Below are 10,000 nucleotides of genomic sequence, written 5' to 3'. Positions count from 1 at the left end.
TCTCTGTCTCTGCCTCTGCGTCTGTCTCTGCCTCTGTCTCTGTCTCCGCCTCTGTCTCCACCTCTGTCTCCGCTTCTGTCTCTGCCTCTCTGCCTCTGCCTCTGCCTCTGCCTCTGCCTCTGCCTCTGCCTCTGCCTCTGCCTCTGTCTCTGCCTGTCTCTGTCTCTGCCTCTGCCTCTGTCTGTCTCTGCCTCTGCGTCTGTCTCTGTCTCTGCCTCTGTCTCTGTCTCCGCCTCTGTCTCTACCTCTGTCTCTGCCTCTGCTTCTGTCTCTGCCTGTCTCTGTCTCTGCCTCTGTCTCTGTCTCTCTCTGCCTCTGCCTCTGCGTCCGAGCGTAGCGGGCCCGCTTCGGGATACCGCGCGGGCGCGTGGCCGGCGGGCGCGCGAGTCGTGCGGTCGACCCTACGTAGTTCGGGCGCGCGCCCCCGTGTCTCGCGTGCGACGCGTCCTCCGGGGTCGCGTGCGTGCGTGCGTGCGTGCGGGCGGGCGGGCGGGCGGGCGGACGCGGGTGCGTCGCGGTCACCGTCCGTGCGCGTGCGCCGTCTCGAGCGCGTCCCACTTTGGGGGGACGGCGGGCGCGCGGGGGCGCCGCGGGCGTGTGGCCGTGCCGCGCCTTCCGCGTGGGCGTCCCCCCCGCGCGGCGCGGGAGGCGCCCGTTCGTTCGCGTCTCCCGCCCGCGGTTCCGGTGCGCCGTCTCTCCGTCCGCGCGCGTCGCCGGGCGTGCGTCCGAGCCCGCGTGCCGCCTGCCCGTGGGTGCCGCGTGTACGGGGCCGCGTCCGCGCCCGCGTCCCCGAGCGTCAAGTGCAGGCCGCGCGCGCCTAGTGGAGCGTGCCCGTGTGCGCGGGGGCGACGCGCGTTCCCGCGTGTTCCGCCTGCCTGCGTCTACCTCCGCGTCTCCCGAGCGTCCCGTGCGTGCGTCTGCTGTGCGCGTGCGTCTCCGCGTTTCCGCGTGCCCCGGGCGTGCGTCCGTGTCGCCGGAGGGCGCCGCCGCCGCCGCCGCCGCTGCGTGCGCGTACGTGTCCGCGCGGGTGCGCGCGTGGCCTCTCCGGTGCGCGCGCGCGCGCGCGGCCCCGTCCGTCCGAGTGCGGCGCGCCCTCTTCGGGATGCCGCGCGGGCGCGCGGCCGGCGGGCGCGCGAGTCGCGCGGTCGGGCGTACGTACCTCGTGCCCGTGCCCCCGTCTCGCGCGCGACGCGTCTATCGCGTCGCGCGTGTGTGGCGGGGGCGCCGTGTCCTCCGAAGCGCTGCGGCGCGGCCGTCCGCCCCGTCGCGCCCCTCCCTCCGTCCGCGCGGGTGGGCGTCCCGCTTCGGGGGGGGGCGGCGGGGGTTGGCCGCGGGCGGGCTTCTGTTGGGGGGGTCCGCGGGCGTGTGCCCCTGAGGCGTACCTTCCCGTGTTTCGGCCGCGCCGTCCGTGCGAGTCGCCGTGCGTCCGGGCCCCCGTGCGCGTGCGCGAGCGGACCGTGTCCGTGGGTGCCGCGCGTCCGCGTTCCCGCGTGTTCTGCCTGCCCGCGCCTACCTCTGTGTCTCCCGGGCGTCCCGGGGTTGTGTCTGCTGCGCGCGCGCGCGCGCCCCCTCGCGTCCATCTCCGTGTTTCCGTGTGCTCCGTGGGCCCGTCCGTGTCTCCGGAGGGCACCCTGCGGTGCGGGCGCACGCGCGCGCGGGCGCGTTCCCGTCCTTCCGTCCGTCCGTCCGTCCTCCTCCTCCTCCTCCGCCCCCCACCGCCCACACCCCCGCCGCCCCCCGCCGCCCCCACCGCCTCCGCCGCCTCCAAACCTCTTCCCCGCCTGGCGGGTGGCAGCCGGCGGCCACGTCGGACTGGATCCGGATATCGCCAGCGTGGGGCCCACAGCAAGGGCGCAGGCGGGGTGGGGTTGGGGGTGCGTGGTGGGCGGTGGGGGGGGTGGCGCCAGCGGTCCTCGGCGGCGGCGGGCCTAGCGCCGCCGGCACGTGCCCCTCCGGTTTCAGTCGGGACCGCCTCCGTGACGTCGAGGAGAGCTTCTCCACCCGTCCGTCCGAGGGCGCGGGGGTTCGGCGGACCGAGGGTGCCGTCGTCCCTCGACGACCGCCTTCGGGTCGCGCGCACACACACGCTCGGAGGCGCCCCGTCTCAACTGAAAGGAGTCGGCGGAGTAGAAACCGCGGCCCTCGAGACAGCTCCCTAACGCCGGGTGCGTGCGGCGGGGTGCTTTCTACACCCTACAGAAGGAAAACGCCTGTGGCCGGAGTTCTCGACGCCCGCCTTTCGACGCACCCTCTCGTCGCCTCGCTCCGTTTCCTAAGGCTCTCGTGACTCCTCCCGTTCTATTTCAGGGAGGCGCAGCTGAAGGGCTATCCGCTCCGCCCGTCCGTGAAGTTGGGCTTTCCCCCCGAAGGTGGCCGGAAGGGGGTGGGGGGGCGCGTGAGCCAAAGGATCTTGAAAACGCGGCGGCGGCGGTACCGCTTTCGGCTCTCGCCGATCCCACGCAGAGGCGGGGGCGCGGGCAGGTCCGCGCGCAGGTGCCCGTGCGAAGGTGCAGGCGCGTGCAGGCGCGGGCGCGCGCGCGCGCGCCCTCGGGCAGGTACGTAGAGGCGGGCGCCCGCGCGTGCACACCCCTAGGCGTACGCACGGGCACGGACCGTGCGTACCGCCCGCCCGCGCACGGGCGCGTGCACGCGCCTGCGTGTCCGTATCTGCAGCCACGGGCGTGAGCGCGTGGGCGCCTACCGTCCTTCTTCTACCTAACGCCGTCACCGGGCTGGCTCGGCGTCCAGGTATGCCTGTCTCCCCCTCCCCTCCAATCCCCTCCCCCTCCCCGCCCCCCTCCCCTCCCCTCCCCGCCCCCCTCCCCTCCCCTCCCCTCCCCCTCCCCCTCCCGTCCCTCCCCCCTCCCCCGTCCCCCTCCCCCTCCCCTCCCCTCGTCTCCCCTCCCCTCCCCCCTCCCCCTCCCCGTCCCTCCCACCACCGCCTCCCCTCCCCCTCCCCTCCCCCTCGCCTCCCCTGCCCCCATCCCCCTCCCCTCCCCCACCCCTCCCGCCCACCCCCTCCCCCTCCCCCTCCCTCTGCCTGTCTCCTTCCTTTTCTGAAACCGGGTTTTCCTCTTCGAGAGCCGTTCCGCCCCTCGGGCGAAACCAACTCGCCGCGTACCGGAGACCGAGTGCAAAGACGGAGCCCCGGCGGCGCGGCGGCGGCGGCGGCTCGGAGCTCGGCTGCCGACCGAGATCGTCGGCGGTTCGGATCCGCCGGCTCCTCCTTGGGAAGCCCGTGGGGCGGCTCGACTCTCTCCCCTAGGGCCGCTCCGAGTCCCGAGCCGCTCGACGGCACGCGACGGCAGCGGCGCCGCAGTCAGTTCTCTATCTAAACGGAAACGACGACGATGACGAACGTCAGTCTTCACCGCCACGCCCTACTCCCCACCCGAGCACCGTTCCAACTCGGGTGTTTCTCTCCCTGTGGCGGGGGTCCCCCCCGACTGAGAAAAAATAAACCGCCCCCCGAGGACGGCCCGCGTTCGGAGCCTCTTGGTAGTAGCGCGCCTTCACGGGACGACGGCACGCGCGCCCGTCACCCGCTTCCCGGAAAGCTCCCCCCGCGGAGAGTCGCGAACTCGGGCGAAGACGGAGGAGTCCGCGTACCCGTCGCCCAAGGTTCAGCCATCGTCCGATTGGAAACCGGTGCCTTCCCGGTCCCGCCTCCCCGTCGATCGACGCCTCCCGGGGGTGGGATGGCTTCCAGCCGAACCAGCCTACCGTACCCTTCCCCTCCTACGTACCTCGGGAGGTCGGCTCGGACAGGGAGGGGCCCGTCAGATGTCCAGTCCGCCGTGAGCTTTCCACGACGACGGTCGGCCGGTCGGCCGGCCGGTCGGCCGGTCGGCCGGTCGGTCGGTCGGTCGGTCGTCCCGGAACACCCCGGTCGGGTCCGCGCGCGCGCGCGGCACGGGCTTCACACACCTCGCTCCTCTGGCTTCCCGGGAGACGCTCGCGGCACGGCGACGCGTGCAACGCGGGAACGGCGACGCTGCCCTCGGCCTTACCGTCCCCCCCCTCCAGCCGAATACGGCCCCGGCCCTCACCGCGGGCCGAGTTGGGGGGCTGGGGGTCGGGCCGGGGGGGGGGATCGGCGGCGGCGGCCCTCGTCGGCAGGCGGCGCTAGCGCCGCCGGCGTGCGGCCTTACGGTTCCCGTTGCGATTCCCCTCGTGGGCGCGGAGAAAAGCCTCTCCATCCGGCCAAGGGGGCGCCCGTTCGGCGGACCGAGGGCGACGACGGGGGGCTGCCCGTCCGCCTGAGCGCGCGCCCGCTCCCGCAGGCACAGGCGCGCGCGGGCGCAGGCACAGGCGCACACGCTCAGACACGCGCTCACGCGCAGACGCGCACTCAAACCCATACAGACACGCACAGACGCACACACAGACGCACGCACAGACCCGCGCTCACGTGCGCAGGCGCCCCCACAGACGCAGGCGGACACGCACACGGGCACGCCCGCAGACGCGCACGCGCACGCACGCAGTCACGCGCGCACACGCAGGCACACACGCCCGGACACGCGCGCACACGCCCCCGCAAAGACGCGCCCCCGCACAGACGCGCGCGCGCGCGAACGGACGCACGCACGCGCGCAGGCACGCGCGCACACGCACCAGGCCACCCGGAACGTTTGCCAACTCCCCGCCCACCTCAGCACCCCACCCCCCGGGCCCGAGGCGCGTGGTCCCCCACCGCCCCCACCCTCCGACCCCCCCACCGCCCCGCTCTCGGCCTCCCACCCCCCAACCCCCCTCCGGCACTCCACCCCCCACCCCCACGACTCACGCACACACGCCCGCCCGCCCGCCCGCATTCGGGAGCCGCCGGAGATCTCTCGATGCTCGAGACGCCGACTCACCCCTCTCCCTCCCCCCCCCCCGCCCCGGAGACGCCACCTTCCCGAGTCCGCCCGCGCGAGCCCGGAGAGCACTCGCTCGGGCCGAGCCGCCCGAGGGCCTCTGGGCGGGCGTTCGCGGCTGGCCCGCCGCGCCTCCGCTGGACCTCACTAAGTCCGGCCTCGCTCCCGAGAGCCTCGAGGGCCTCCCTCGGTGAGATGTCTCCCCAGTCGGACCGGGGGGCCCAGAGCCGGTCCGTACCGGCTCTGGGAAGGCGTTCCCGGCCTCCCCCCCGCCCCCCGTTTGCCCGCCCGCGTCGCGGGAGGATGGAAAGCGATGAGGAAGAACGCTCTCGGTGGCGGCCGTGGTTTTCTTTTGCGACGCGGATGCCGGCAAACGCACGGCTCCCTCCCTCCCTCCCTCCCTCCCTCCCTCCCTCCCTCCCGACGCAATTTGCCCGTTCAACCCGCCTCACGCGTACCGTTGGCTCGGCGACAGGGACGACGGCGGAAAACGTCTCCCGGTCTGCCTGCTGCGCCACGCGGGCACTCAAAGAACGAGGAGGAAAACTTCGGGGACTGGCGGTCTCATCCCGTCCCGTTTGTCGCGTCCGTCCAAAGGATACGGATCGGAGAACACCTGCCCGTCCGACGCTTGGGACGTGCTCTCTTCTCCCTCCCGCCCCCGGTGGACGCTCATCCCCTCGGGCGCCCCCCCCCCGTTCGGCCCTTTCGGGGGCGAGCGCGCGCGCGCGCCCCATGACGCTCCCGAGAGGTTTCCCCGGCGGCCCGGGGGAGTCTGTCCCCTCTGCCACCCTCGAGCCCCGGCCGGGGCCCAGGTGGACCCGGTTCCACCCCCCCGCCGCCCTTCGCTCCGGTCGTCGGCCGTCACCCGGCGGCCGCTTCGATACCGTCCCCCTCCGGAGCTCTGCGGCGCCGACGGGATGGGAAGCGGTCCCGGCGGGCGCGCGCTGGCCACGGCGGCCCGGGGCCTTCGCTCCGTCTCCTCGAGCCCGGCCTGGCTCCCGGCGTCCTCCCGGGGTCCTCCCGGGGTCCTCCCTCCCTCCCTCCCTCCCTCCCTCCCTCCCTCCCTCCCTCCCTCCCAGGGCCCCCCCCCGAGTGGGACACGCCGGCTGGCCGGCATGGTGCTCCAGGGCTCCAGCGGGGTAGACGGGATCTTCCTGGCTGAGGGGCGAAATGGCCCGGCTGGGCCGGACCCCCTTGGATCGGAACTTTGGGAGATGGGGCCAAGGTGGTGGAATAGGCTGACGCTTCCGCCTAGCTCTCTTGACGACAAAGACCCGGAAACACAAGCGAACGAGTATGTCTGCGACGAGCGGCGAGTCCTGACCGTCGAAGGCGGGCTTAGACGACGCACTGAGGGGCAGCGGCAGGAAGAGACCTTTCAGGGGCAGAGAGGGTTTACCGGCCCTGCCCCGCGGGGAGCCCTCAGGCACCATTCCCAGAGCGGCTGCTGCAGTGGGCTGGTACCGTCGTTCCACTGCTGTTCCGTCAGGGAGAAGCAGCCAGCCACACAGCCTGCTCACACCTCCGGAACCTGAGGAGGGCCCGGCCGGGCGGATCCCCTTGGCCCAACCGACCCCGCGCTGTGGCCGGCCCCACCGTCTTCCGGCCGCCCCGCGCCGAGAAACGTGTTCGGCGGCGGCGCTGGGAGGCGGGGGAGGGGGGCGGGGGGGGAGCCGGGACGGGGCCGGGCGTCCGGCCGCCCGGCGACGCGCCCTCGCCGGCCGCCGATCCGGATCCGTCCCGCTGCACTCCGCGCCGGTTGTCGGCCGCCACCTGGCGGCCGCTTTGATATCGTCTTCCCCCGGAGCTCCGGCGCCGGCGACACGCGCGGGAGGCGATGTGGCCGCGCTGGCCGAGGCGACGTTCCCGGACGCCGGCGGCGGCGTCGGCAGGATCGTCCTGGCCGAGGCGGGAAAGGGCCCGGCCGGGTGGATCCCCTTGGCCCAACCGACCCCGCGCCGTGGCCGGCCCCAACGCCTTCCGGCCGCCCCGCGCCGAGAAACGTGTTCGGCGGCGGCGCTGGGAGGCGGGGGAGGGGGGCGGGGGGGGAGCCGGGACGGGACCGGGTGTCCGGCCGCCCGGCGACGCGCCCTCGCCGGCCGCCGATCCGGATCCGTCCCGCTGTCGCCCGCGCCGGTTGTCGGCCGCCACCTGGCGGCCGCTTTGACATCGTTTTCCTCCGGAGCTCCGGCGCCGGCGACATGGGAGGCGCTGTGGCCGCGCTGGCCGAGGCGACGTCTCGGGACGCCGGCGGCGTCGGCGGGATCGTCCCGGCCACGGTGGGGCGCCGGCGCCAGAGCCACGTTCCGGAATTGGGCCCGCAGCTTCATGTGGCCGAGGCGGTGGCCGTCGCCGCCGCCGCCGCCGCCGCCGCCGCCGCCGCGCTCCCGGGTGCCGTGTTTTAGACGGCGCTGGACCGAACCGGGCCGCACCGAGACGGCGCAGGCAGAAGAACGGGACAAGGCACGCCCCGGCCGTTCGCGCGCCTTCCTTCGCGCGGCCCGGTCGTCACCGGGGCCTCCGGCGTAGGTCCGGGGTGGCCCGCGGAGGGCGCCCCGGGCCCGGGCGCGGTCCCGCGTGGGGTCCGGACCGTCGGAGAATTTTTTCAAAGTCCCGCTCCGGGGGTCCCCGGGCCGAGGTTGCCGCCCCCGGCCCGCCCCGGCCCGGCCACGGACCCGCGCGGGGCCCGGACCTTCGGAGGGGCCCCGCCGCCCGAGAATTTTTTCCAAGTCCCCCCTCCGAGGGTTCCCCGACCGGCCCGCGTTGGCCGCAGCGCAGGCGGCTGGCTCTGGGCGCCCGCGCGGCCCCGGCCAGCTCCGTCACCCCGTCCCGCGGGTCGACCAGAGGATCCCGGGAGCTCCGGGGGGGGGCGGGGCGCTGGGGGCCATGGGGTCGCGCTACGGACCGATGGCCGGGCCGCAGTTCCGGGGGCTCGCCGTGGGGAGCGGGCCCCTCCCGCCGCGGGGCGTGGCTTTTCTCTCGCCCAAAACGGGCGATTTGGGCCACCAGATTGGTGCTGACACGCTCTCCTCGCCGGGTGACTCCCGCTGAGCAGATGGGAAACCTGGACGGGTCCGTAGACGCCGGTCCACCGACGGCCCACGCCCTCCCCCGCTCCTCCCCGCTTGAGCCGCCCGCCTGGGGCCCGTGCGCCGGCTCTCGCGCGTCCAGATGTCCAGCCGCGGTGCCTCCCCCCGGTCTCCAGTGCCCGAGGGCGGCGTGGCACGGGCGCCGCGGGCCCTCTGACCCGCGTGCCCCTTGTCGCAGGCACCCGCGGTGGCCGCGGTGCTCGCCAGAGTGTGCCCCGCTCCCCCCCTCCCCCAGGCCCACGTGCCTCGCGTGTCAGGCGTTCTCCGTGTGCGGGGTCCTCGCGGCCACCTTTCCGCAGCCGGGGCGGGCGAGGCAGAAAGCGGGTCCTCTCCGGGGCTGTCCTCGCCCGCCTCCTGGCAGCCCTGGCGGGGGGGTCTTCTCCTCCTCGCTTGTGCCTGGGCTGACCCGATCGATGTGGTGTTGTCGTGCTCTCCCGGGCCGGGTCCGAGCCGCGCCAAGACGAGGGACGGACATTCGTGGCGAATGGGACCGCTCTTCTCGCTCAGCGCGCGGGCCCCTCGCTCCTCCTCCCCGCCCGCCGGTGGTGCGCAGAGGGGCAGGGGCACGGAATCCGGCCCGACCTCGCTCATCTGCCCTCGTTCGCGGCCTCGCGGCCAGCGTCGGCGGTGGCGGGGTCCTGAGACCGAGCAGGACAGCCTCTGCTCGTGGCCCTGGTGTTCTGCCTCGCGTCGGGCCCTCCCCCGCCCCCCGCGGCGGGGGGGCTCTCTGGTCAGGCGCACCCGCGCGCCCCACCCAGGTGGTGCCGGTGCGCCTCGAGTGGCCCTTTGGCGGTGCCCCTGGAACGCTCCAGGCCGTCCCTCAGGTGCCTGAGGCCGGGTGGCGGTGCCGTTTCCCCGTTCCCAGCCCACCCTTCCGGTCACCGCTCACGCGTGTGGGCGTGCGCCCCTCGAGCCGAGAGAAATAAAAAACAGGAGTGCGGCCGAGAGGGAGAGAAAGGATGTGGAGGAAAAAAAAAAAAAAAAAAAAGAAGGGGGGTCGAGCGGGGTAAGACCTTTAGAGCACGCACGCCTCGCGGGAGGGTGCCGTGCCTGATCCCGAGAAGGCGGGGGTGAGAGAGGGGTGCGCGCGTGCGTGCCCGCCCCGGTGCCTGCCGAGACCCGCGTGAGGCAAGCGAGAGCGGAAGGAGGAGGGCCCGCGTGTTGCTTCCGCCGGTGCCGAGGGAAGTCGCCCTTGCGAGGTGGGGGCCCAGGCTGCGTAGCCGCGGCTGGGCCCCGGCGGTCCGTTGTTAGAATACTATCTCTCTATGCCCCCCCGCGGGCCGCCCTAGAGCGCGGACCCCTCTACAGAGGGAGACCGGGGGGTGTGTTGGGCTTTTAGGTGCCCAGGCAAGCCTCGGGTGTGCGCGGCGCGTACCCGCGAGGCCCCGCGCGCTCGCCGGAGCCTGGCTCCGGTGAGGCGGGATGAGGCGGAGAAGCTTTAAAAGAGAAACGGAAAAAAAAAAAAACGGACGACTCAAAAGGCGTGACTTTCCGAGGCCCTCGGTCGCCGCTGCGGTGCCCCGCCCGTTCCCTCCTCGCCCGAGTGGAGGGTGGACGCAGCACGGAGCCGGGAGCACGCGCCGTCCCCGGGTGAGGCAGAGCCGCCGTGAGCACGAGGCGGCAGGCTCCGTTCCCGGCCGCAGAGGCCCACTGTGCCTTAACCCCCCCGCTGGTGCTTACCAATACCGCAGGCCCCCCCCGCCCATCCCCGGGGCGCCCTCGGGCGCCTGGCGGGGGCACAACGTGGGGGGCGATGGGTGGGGACGGCCCGTCTTCGGTGAAGAAAGTCTTCTCTAGTCATCTCCGAGGGTGCCTTGGGGGTGCCGGATCCCCCAGCCGCTGCCCCTCGCCTTGCGCGCAAGCCACCGACCGTGGCTCGCAGGCAGAGCCCCTCTCCTTCCCGCCCGGTGTGGAGGGAGAGGTCCGCCGGCCCCGCGGTGGGGCCGCGCGCCGCCCTTCGCCTGCCGCGGCCCGCGCCTCCCCCCTGCGAGTCGGGGGAGGGCCTTCGCCGGGCCAGCCGTCTGGCGCCGGGGTCGCGCGCGTCCG

This window comes from Loxodonta africana, unplaced genomic scaffold, assembly GCF_030014295.1.
Source record: "Loxodonta africana isolate mLoxAfr1 unplaced genomic scaffold, mLoxAfr1.hap2 scaffold_444, whole genome shotgun sequence".
Taxonomy (NCBI): domain Eukaryota; kingdom Metazoa; phylum Chordata; class Mammalia; order Proboscidea; family Elephantidae; genus Loxodonta; species Loxodonta africana.
This window is presented reverse-complemented; position numbering follows the sequence as displayed.